Below are 8,482 nucleotides of genomic sequence, written 5' to 3'. Positions count from 1 at the left end.
GGTTAGTGTTGAACAAATAAAACCTGTTTGACCCATTTAATTAAATGACATTTTACCAATATACTCTTCAAACTCTAGGTATATAAACTTATTAGTTGTTGTGATTTATTTTCTTTGACATATTGTGATTGATTATTTGTGATATTGGGATATACTTTAGTTTTGAATGATTATTTGTGATGCAATTACTCGTTAGTTTTAAATTTTATATTAAAAATATTTATTTGTTTTTTTTTTTTTCATTAATTTTTATTTTTCATTTTGATAAAATCTGATAAACAGGTCGATACGACTAACCTGTTTAATAAATGAGTCGTGTTAGGGTTGAGGAATCTTAACCCGTTTAATAAACATGTCGGGTTAGTGTTGACCTATGTAGTCGAATACTCATAATTTGACACGACATGAACCCGACACGTGAACACGAATTGTCACCCCTATTATACAACTATTTAAAATATAAAAAAATGGTTGTTTCACTAAAAGTTTGTTTGTTTGTTTAACCGGATGTTTTTTTAAAAGTTAACTTAAAATTGTGATTGATAATAGCCTAATTTTTCATATTTATATCATTAGTAGAAAGTATTATCATACTTATTTTGAGTTAATTCATGCATTTTTATATTTGGTTTTGGAATAATGTTGAATAATTAATTTAGTGCTTAATTGAATTTTAATGCGTGAATATGTCTTTTGTAGGAGAATGGAATTAAATGAGCATATTTGCGCAAAGAAAAAGGTTAACGAACTTTACTTTTACAAGGGCCATGATGAAGTCAAAGTAGACCAACAAGATTAAATTCGATTCCAATTGGAAAAAGGAATCAAAGAAAATTTGCACCAGTTGGAATTTTGGGCATAACTTTTAGCTCTCCAATTGCAATGATTCAAGTTGGACTGAAAAGCTAATTTAAAGGGCTACAACTAAATAATTTACCAAAAGTACGAATTATGACTTTAAATGGGCCAAAAATGTCTGTTAAGTGAAGCCTAAAAACTTGAGATTTTCTCCAAACGTGAATTCAAGTTGTAATAGGATTGCTTGACCTATTTAAACTTTCTTTAGGGTAAAATTCAAGAGGGAGCTACTATAGAACGAAATTTAGGTTTTCTTAAAGTTATTTATTTATTTATTTATACAGTTTTTTGAGTTTTATTTAGTGTGTTGGTTTGCTAGAAGCATTGCTAAGGAAAAGAGTGAAACACAACCGTTTATTGGTATGTTCTTAACAATTATATTATGGTTTTGATATTTATGTTCTTGTGTTTTTGATTGATTTACTCATTTAGAAAAGTGTTTAGTTCTGTATAATTCTTTGATTTATCGTAGACTCCGAGTACGTTGAATGCTCTGCGAACTAATTCACTAGTTTTGTTTTACCCAAAATCAATTAATTTCATAAAACCACCTTAAAAAATTCATTCTTGAGCTCTTATTGTTAAATCATTCAACTAAGATCATCTTTTATGTGAATTTTAGTTGAGTTATAAAATGTGTTGTGTGTGGATCCCTAAACCTTAGTGCCTTAATATATTGTTATTTTCCCTCAATCTAAATTGCCTTTACCAAACCATCAAAATTTCTTCAATTAAACTTTATTATTTTAGTTTAATTATCTTGTGGTTTGTTGATAAATCCCCTTTCCTCAACAATGGCACCAAAAACTTGATGCGACTTAAATAATACTTCCAAGTGCATGATTGTTGCAAAGTAATAATTTGGTGAGTCCGAGGTCGAATCCATAGGGAAAAAGAGATTGATTAGAAAACCACAAGAGAATAAAACAATATATTTTAATTGAAGATATTTTGATGGTTTGGTAAAGGTAATTTAGATTGAGTGAAAACAATAATATATTAAGACACTAAAGTTTAGGGATCTACACACAACACATCTATTGATAGTTTTAACAATATTTATTTTATAACCCAACTAAAGTTCATACAAAAAATGATCTTAGTTAGATGATTTAACAAGAAGAACTCAAGAATTAATTGTCTAAGGTAGTTTTATGAAATTGATTTATTTTAGGTAAAACCAAACTAGTGAATTAGTTCGCAAGACATTTAACTTATCCAGAGTCTACAATAAATCAAGAATTATGCAAAACTGAACACTTTTCTGGGTGAGTAAATCAATCAAAAATACAAGAACATATACACCAAAACCATAAAATAATTGTTAAGAACATACCAATAAATGATTGAGTTTCACCCCTTGACTTAGCAAGGCTTCAAGCAAGCCATAGCACCAAATAAAACTCTAAAAACTATATTAAAAAAAAAAAACTTAAAGAAAATCTAAATTTTGTTCTACAGAAACCCTCCTAAATTTTTCCCTAATGAGCCTTTAAATAGGACAAGTAATCCTACTACAACTTGAATTCCCATTTGGAGAAAATCTCAAGTTTTTAGGCTTTACTTAACAGACATTTGTGACCCATTTAGAGTAATAATTTGGACTTTTGATAAACTACAAAGTTGTAGCCGTTTAAGTTAGCTTTCCGGTCCAACTTGAATCATCTCAATTGGACACATAAGTTGAAAGTTATGCCGAAAGTACTAATTGATGCACAGACTGGAATTTTAATCCGAAATGCGCTTAGATTTGGAGCAGATTTCCTTTGATTCATTTCTTTAATTGGCCCAAATTTAATTGGGTTGGCCTACCCTTGTATAAGTAAAGTCCATTAGCATTCTTCTTTACACAAATCTGCTCGTTTAATTTCATTTCCCTACAAAAGACATATTCACATATTAAAATTCAATTAAGTATGAAATTAATTATTCAAAATTATTCCAAAACCAAGTATAAAATACATAAATTAACTCAAAATAAGTATGATAATACTTTTTAATAATGATATAAATATACAAAATTAAGTTATTATCAGTAATCCAAAATACAATATGGAAACACAAAATTGCAAAACAAGTAAACAACCGTAGGTATTTTTTGGTTCTCCAACAAACTCTCTCTCCCAACTTAATGGGAGAGAGGAGCAGAGTGAGTAATGTAATACTGCCAAATTTATTGAAAAGAATATGAAAAAATGTATTAAAAAAAAAGGATTGGAGGAAGAGTAGCTGGAGCTTGGAAGGTGTTTAATAAGTCAAGAAAATGAGCTTAAAAAAAAGAAAAAGAAAAAGAAAAAGGAGACAGATTAAAGGAGATTAAGAATAAGGTGTGAATAGTAGCACACCCCAAACACACCAGAAACAAAGGTTAACTTTTTTTTTTTAGGTGGGTCAACCTCAACAGTGCCTTTGACAAGTTGTAATAATTACGTTCACGTCTGGGAAACTAACTTTTATATAATATTTTTTTCTTTTATATATAGATAGTTCACGTTTATTTTATTTTCTATAGAATAAAATATACATATATCAAGTTACTAACCATAAGTTTCACAACAAAGATATATTAAAAAAAATATTGAAGAGAAGAAAGAAAAAAGACTTAAAAACTTGAACATAAAGAAGTCGTCACATTGCTTGTCTAAATTAAATGAATGGGTTTCATCCAATAGTAAACAATGAATTATTAGAGTTTAGTTGTATTCTATTCGGATTATATTTCATTTTTAGCGTATTGTAAATCTTTTATGTAGGAAAGAAATACCATTATTTCATATTATAGTTTTATGTCTTGTTTTGATATATAGAGAAAAACTATACTGCTCACATTTTCTATTTTTTTCTTATAAACGGTGAAATTATTGCAACTCTGTGAACGTAAATAAATTTTCAAATCACATAAATATTGTCTTGTATGATTTTTTTTTACGCATATTTTTTGCGTCTCACACATTTAAAAATTGTGTATATTCCATACAACTAATATCTTATCTTAAGCCTAATCTTCAATTTGAGACCTTCATAATATAATTTGGAACATTACCTTTTGAAATCCGGATCTGATCTTGTATACTGAGAACAAGCCTTAAGAGCATCCACAGCAGTGGAGCTAAAAATTTAGCAATTTAGCTCCACTAAAAGTTACTTTATCTATTTTACTTACACACATGCTGCAGCAGTGGATCTATTTTAGCTTTCAACACAATAAAATAATGTAAACATCACAATAAAATAATATATCTACCACAATAAAATAATACATCTCACTACAATAAAAACACCACAATAAAAAAGGTAATGTGAACACAAAAAAAAAATTAATTTTTTTTTAGCTCTCATGAACAGTGTACATCTATCTATAGATGTGCATTATAGCAATAAGCTAAAAAAATATAGATTTAGCTCCATTGCTGCATGCTTCTTTTTGGTGTTTTGGTGGAGCTAAAATAGCTATATAGTTATTTAGCTCCACTGCTGCAAGTGCTCTAAGCCTTAAAAGTATACACAACTAAAAGTTCTCTAGCACAAAAAAAAAAAAGCAATTGCTATTTGCTATTCCAAACCAAAGCGGTCCACCATGGCACCATCCATGTGGGCAGCACATTCCATTTAAGTGAATTAAAGTATCAAATAAATATATTGCTAAATCCTTTTGTTCACGTTATAATGTTGGGCTCCATTTTCTTTACTTCGGAGTCAAAATTCCTATGGAAAAATAAAGCATTTCTATCGTGCTTTTGTTACTTGCGAGGCATCTTTTTTAGGCCTATCCAAACCAAACACTGAATAGCATTCATTCTTCACCCAAAAAATGGTTGCTGTGTTTAACAAGGAGCTCTTGAGCTGGTACCTAATCACCCTCAAGCTCAGAGAAGCTGTAGAATCTGGGGTAGCAACAACATCTACTACCACACCATCTATAGAATTTCCAGAACAAACTCAGCATCTGCTGCAGAAACGGCAGCAGGAACCATCAGAATCACTTCAAATTGTCATAAGAAATGATGGTGAAAATTGTGAAGAGGTAGAAAATCCACCAGATTCTGAATGGGTGATCTCCATCAAAGAAAAACTTAAGCAAGCTAGTCAAGATGATGCAGTAAGTTCATGGGCAAAGCTGTGCATCTACAGAGTCCCCCATTACCTACGGGAAGGCGATGACAAAGCTTATGTCCCCCAGATTGTCTCTATAGGACCTTATCATCATGGCAAGAGACGCCTACGCCAAATGGATCGCCATAAATGGCGTGCCCTTCAACATGTTCTCAAGCGTACTAATCATAACATAAATCTCTATCTTGATGCTGTGAAGGAACTTGAGGAAAGAGCTCGTGCCTGTTACGAGGGGCCATCAATTACTAGTCTTGGCAGCAATGAATTTGTTGAAATGATGGTGCTTGATGGTTGTTTTGTGATTGAGCTCTTTCGAGGTGCTGCTGAAGGATTCAAGCAACTGGGTTATCCTCGAAACGACCCCATCTTTGCAATACGTGGATCAATGCATTCAATTCAGCGAGACATGATAATGTTAGAGAATCAGCTTCCACTCTTTATACTTGATCGCCTTCTTGGACTACAGTCAGGTAAATCAGACCAGAAAGGACTTGTAGCCAAGCTAGCACTCCAATTCTTTGACCCGTTAATGCCAGCAGATGAGCCACTAACAAAGAGTTATATAAGCAAATTGGAGTCATCGCTTGGCTATGCGACCACCTTTGACCCTCTATCAGATCAAGGTGGCCTTCATTGCCTTGATGTTTTCCGAAGAAGTCTCTTGCAAATAGGGCCTCAACTGGAACCTAGGATTTGGATGAAGCGATGGCCGCATAATCGTGTTGCAGATAAACGAAGGCAACAGTTAATACATTGTGTTACAGAACTCAAAGAGGCCGGATCAAGTTCAAGAAAAGGAAGACAGATCGCTTCTGGGACATAAAATTCAAGAATGGAATTCTCTATATTCCAAGGCTCTTGATCCATGATGGTACCAAGTCACTTTTTCTAAACCTTATTGCCTTTGAGCAGTGTCATCTTGATTGTGGCAATGGCATTACCTCATATGTGGTGTTCATGGACAACTTGATCAACTCTCATCAGGATGTGGGTCACCTTCATTACCATGGAATAATTGAGCACTGGCTTGGCAGTGATGCTGAAGTTGCTGACCTCTTCAACCGCCTATGTCAAGAGGTGGTTTTCGACATCAACGACAGTTACCTTTCCAACCTGTCCGAGGATGTGAACCAGTACTATGACCATAAGTGGAATGCTTGGTGTGCGAGTTTAAGGCATAACTATTTCAGCAATCCCTGGGCGATTATCTCATTAGTTGCTGCTGTTTTTTTGTTGCTGCTTACTTTTACACAGACCTTCTATGGAGTATATGGCTATTACAGGCCAAGCTGAATCCATTATATCCAAGCTGGCAAGCTCTCTCTAGTCTCTCTCTCTTTGGTTGAGTTTCAGTTACAGAGTCCGTATGATCCCCTGATATTGCCTTTTTTCCCCCTTTTTCTAGGGGACAAATGATTGAATATGTTTGTCTCAGTTTATACAGATATTTGCTGAAACCGAAGATTTAAAAATTGGATTGCAAATAAATTTCCACTAAGTTCCCAGCTATGTTTTACTTGTCTCTGGCAATTTAGAGGGATGTTCATGATTTGTGAATCCCCAATAGCCAATTCATCAAGTGTTGAGATGATCCCTGCTAGGCTTATAAATTCTTTCGCACATGATCATGATTTTTTTTTTTTAATTTTCTGTTGTAACTCAAATTCTAAAGAAAACGGTAGCAATTTCCAATGCAAATAATCACACTATGTTTTGACGATTGCTCACATGTACACCATGGATTATACAACAAAATCATGCTTTTCGGACATGTCCACGTGAAGCTTCCTGTGTCTTATTAATAGAATACTGAATACTATGAGCAAGCTAAAATCTAGCTTAAACAGTTTATGTTTCTCTAAACCTACGATGCAATCAAAAGCAAAACTAAAGTGTGCAGTCTGATAAAAGGCTGGCCTGCATGCGTCTTTACTTTTCTTCGTTAACTCATATGCTGACACCCCGAAATAGATTAACTGCAAAAACAAATTTCATGTTACACTCAAAAAATGTACCTACTAATTAAGAAATGTGGGGTTTGAGAACCTCCCATCGTTTGGTACCAAAGAGCGTTAAAAGAGAGTGAGACAAGCTGCAGCGAATTATTTGGCACAATAATTGTATGAAGAAATCACACTTACTAAAGAAGAGTAGCAAATCATTACAGAACAGACCCCGCCACTCCAAGCAATTCTCTTCTACGTTTTTGTGTGTCAAATCCAACAATTGATTGGCGACTAGCTGACTAAATTAATCAATCCGGTCATAGTTGATAGTCGTATATGCCCTCTTTTTCTTGGCCTAAACTACCGTAGGAAGACCGGGCGAGTATTGTGATTTACTTGAATATGATCATTGTTAAACATAGTATTAATATTATCGCAATTGCATCTCACAAATTGATGACAATGTAACTCAATGTCATTTGCTTTGCAAATTGCAATGTAAGTCTGAATTCCACCAGGGACTTGAAATGAAATGGATCTGTTACTGTCTGCAAACGTTTTATTGTTAGCCAAAGAGTTTTTTTTTTCATATGTGACCAAATTCACAATCTAAAATACTCTTGGTTATGGATCACACGCTAATGAAATCAGTTTTCTAATGACTAATGTAACAAGAATAACCCTTGGGTTAGGCTGTCAATGCTGCCACCGGAGAGAGAATTGGAGGAGATGAAGAAGTGTCATGAAACATCTGTGCTTTTTCATTAATTTATATGTCAAATGAGAAAATATAACTTGATTTTTTCCTGTCTAAATAAATTATGAGATTGATTAAGGGGGAAAGGAGCCCAAATGGACCCGCCCATCTCTAACAAATGGCAAGGGAGCGATGGGGTGGGGCCCATGGACATTACAAGAATGGGCTAAAGTGTTTGAAGTTCTATACTTATCAATTCTAAAACACCAATTAAACCCATCACCCCCAGAACCAAATCTTACTCTTGAAATAAACCTACAAAATCCTATTTCTTTCCCCTCTTCCCCCAGCACACTTACTCACAAATTCATATCACCCCTCTGTAATTTTGGAGCTAAAGCATATGTCAGTTGATTCAGTAGATAAAATTCTTGTAATATTTTAAGAGAAAACTAAAAACTAAGATTAATTAACTTCTTGTGCTTTCTACCTCTCTACAACTTTAGTAGGGATATCCAAAAAGTACTGTAGTAGAGGGATAGAAAGCACGAAAAGTAAACTACTTTTGACTATTGAGAAATCTTTTTTGGTAAGCCTACTATTGAGAAATCATTCCTTAGTCCTTACGCTATTAATAAGTACATTATATTTGTATACATTGTGTACTAGCATTGTTCTTTAAATAAAGTAATATGATTTGATTTTTTTATTATATTTTTTTGGATACACAATGGACTTGTCCCACGACACTTTAACCTTTTATATTATGTTTGCATTAGTCGCGAGTTTACATGCAATGCGTGAGAATGCATAATTATTTTTAATTTGGTATATACTATAATATATTTTCTAAAATCTTCTAAAGATA

General features: G+C 33.2%; 1 pseudogene; it reads left to right on the top strand.

Moving 5' to 3' along the window:
- The first annotated feature begins 4,375 nt into the window (after positions 1–4,375).
- Positions 4,376–6,677, top strand: LOC142623881 (UPF0481 protein At3g47200-like; annotated as a pseudogene).
- The last annotated feature ends 1,805 nt before the right edge of the window (positions 6,678–8,482 follow it).

The sequence above is a fragment of the Castanea sativa genome, chromosome 2 (genome assembly GCF_040712315.1).
Source record: "Castanea sativa cultivar Marrone di Chiusa Pesio chromosome 2, ASM4071231v1".
Lineage (NCBI taxonomy): Eukaryota > Viridiplantae > Streptophyta > Magnoliopsida > Fagales > Fagaceae > Castanea > Castanea sativa.
This window is presented reverse-complemented; position numbering and strand designations above follow the sequence as displayed.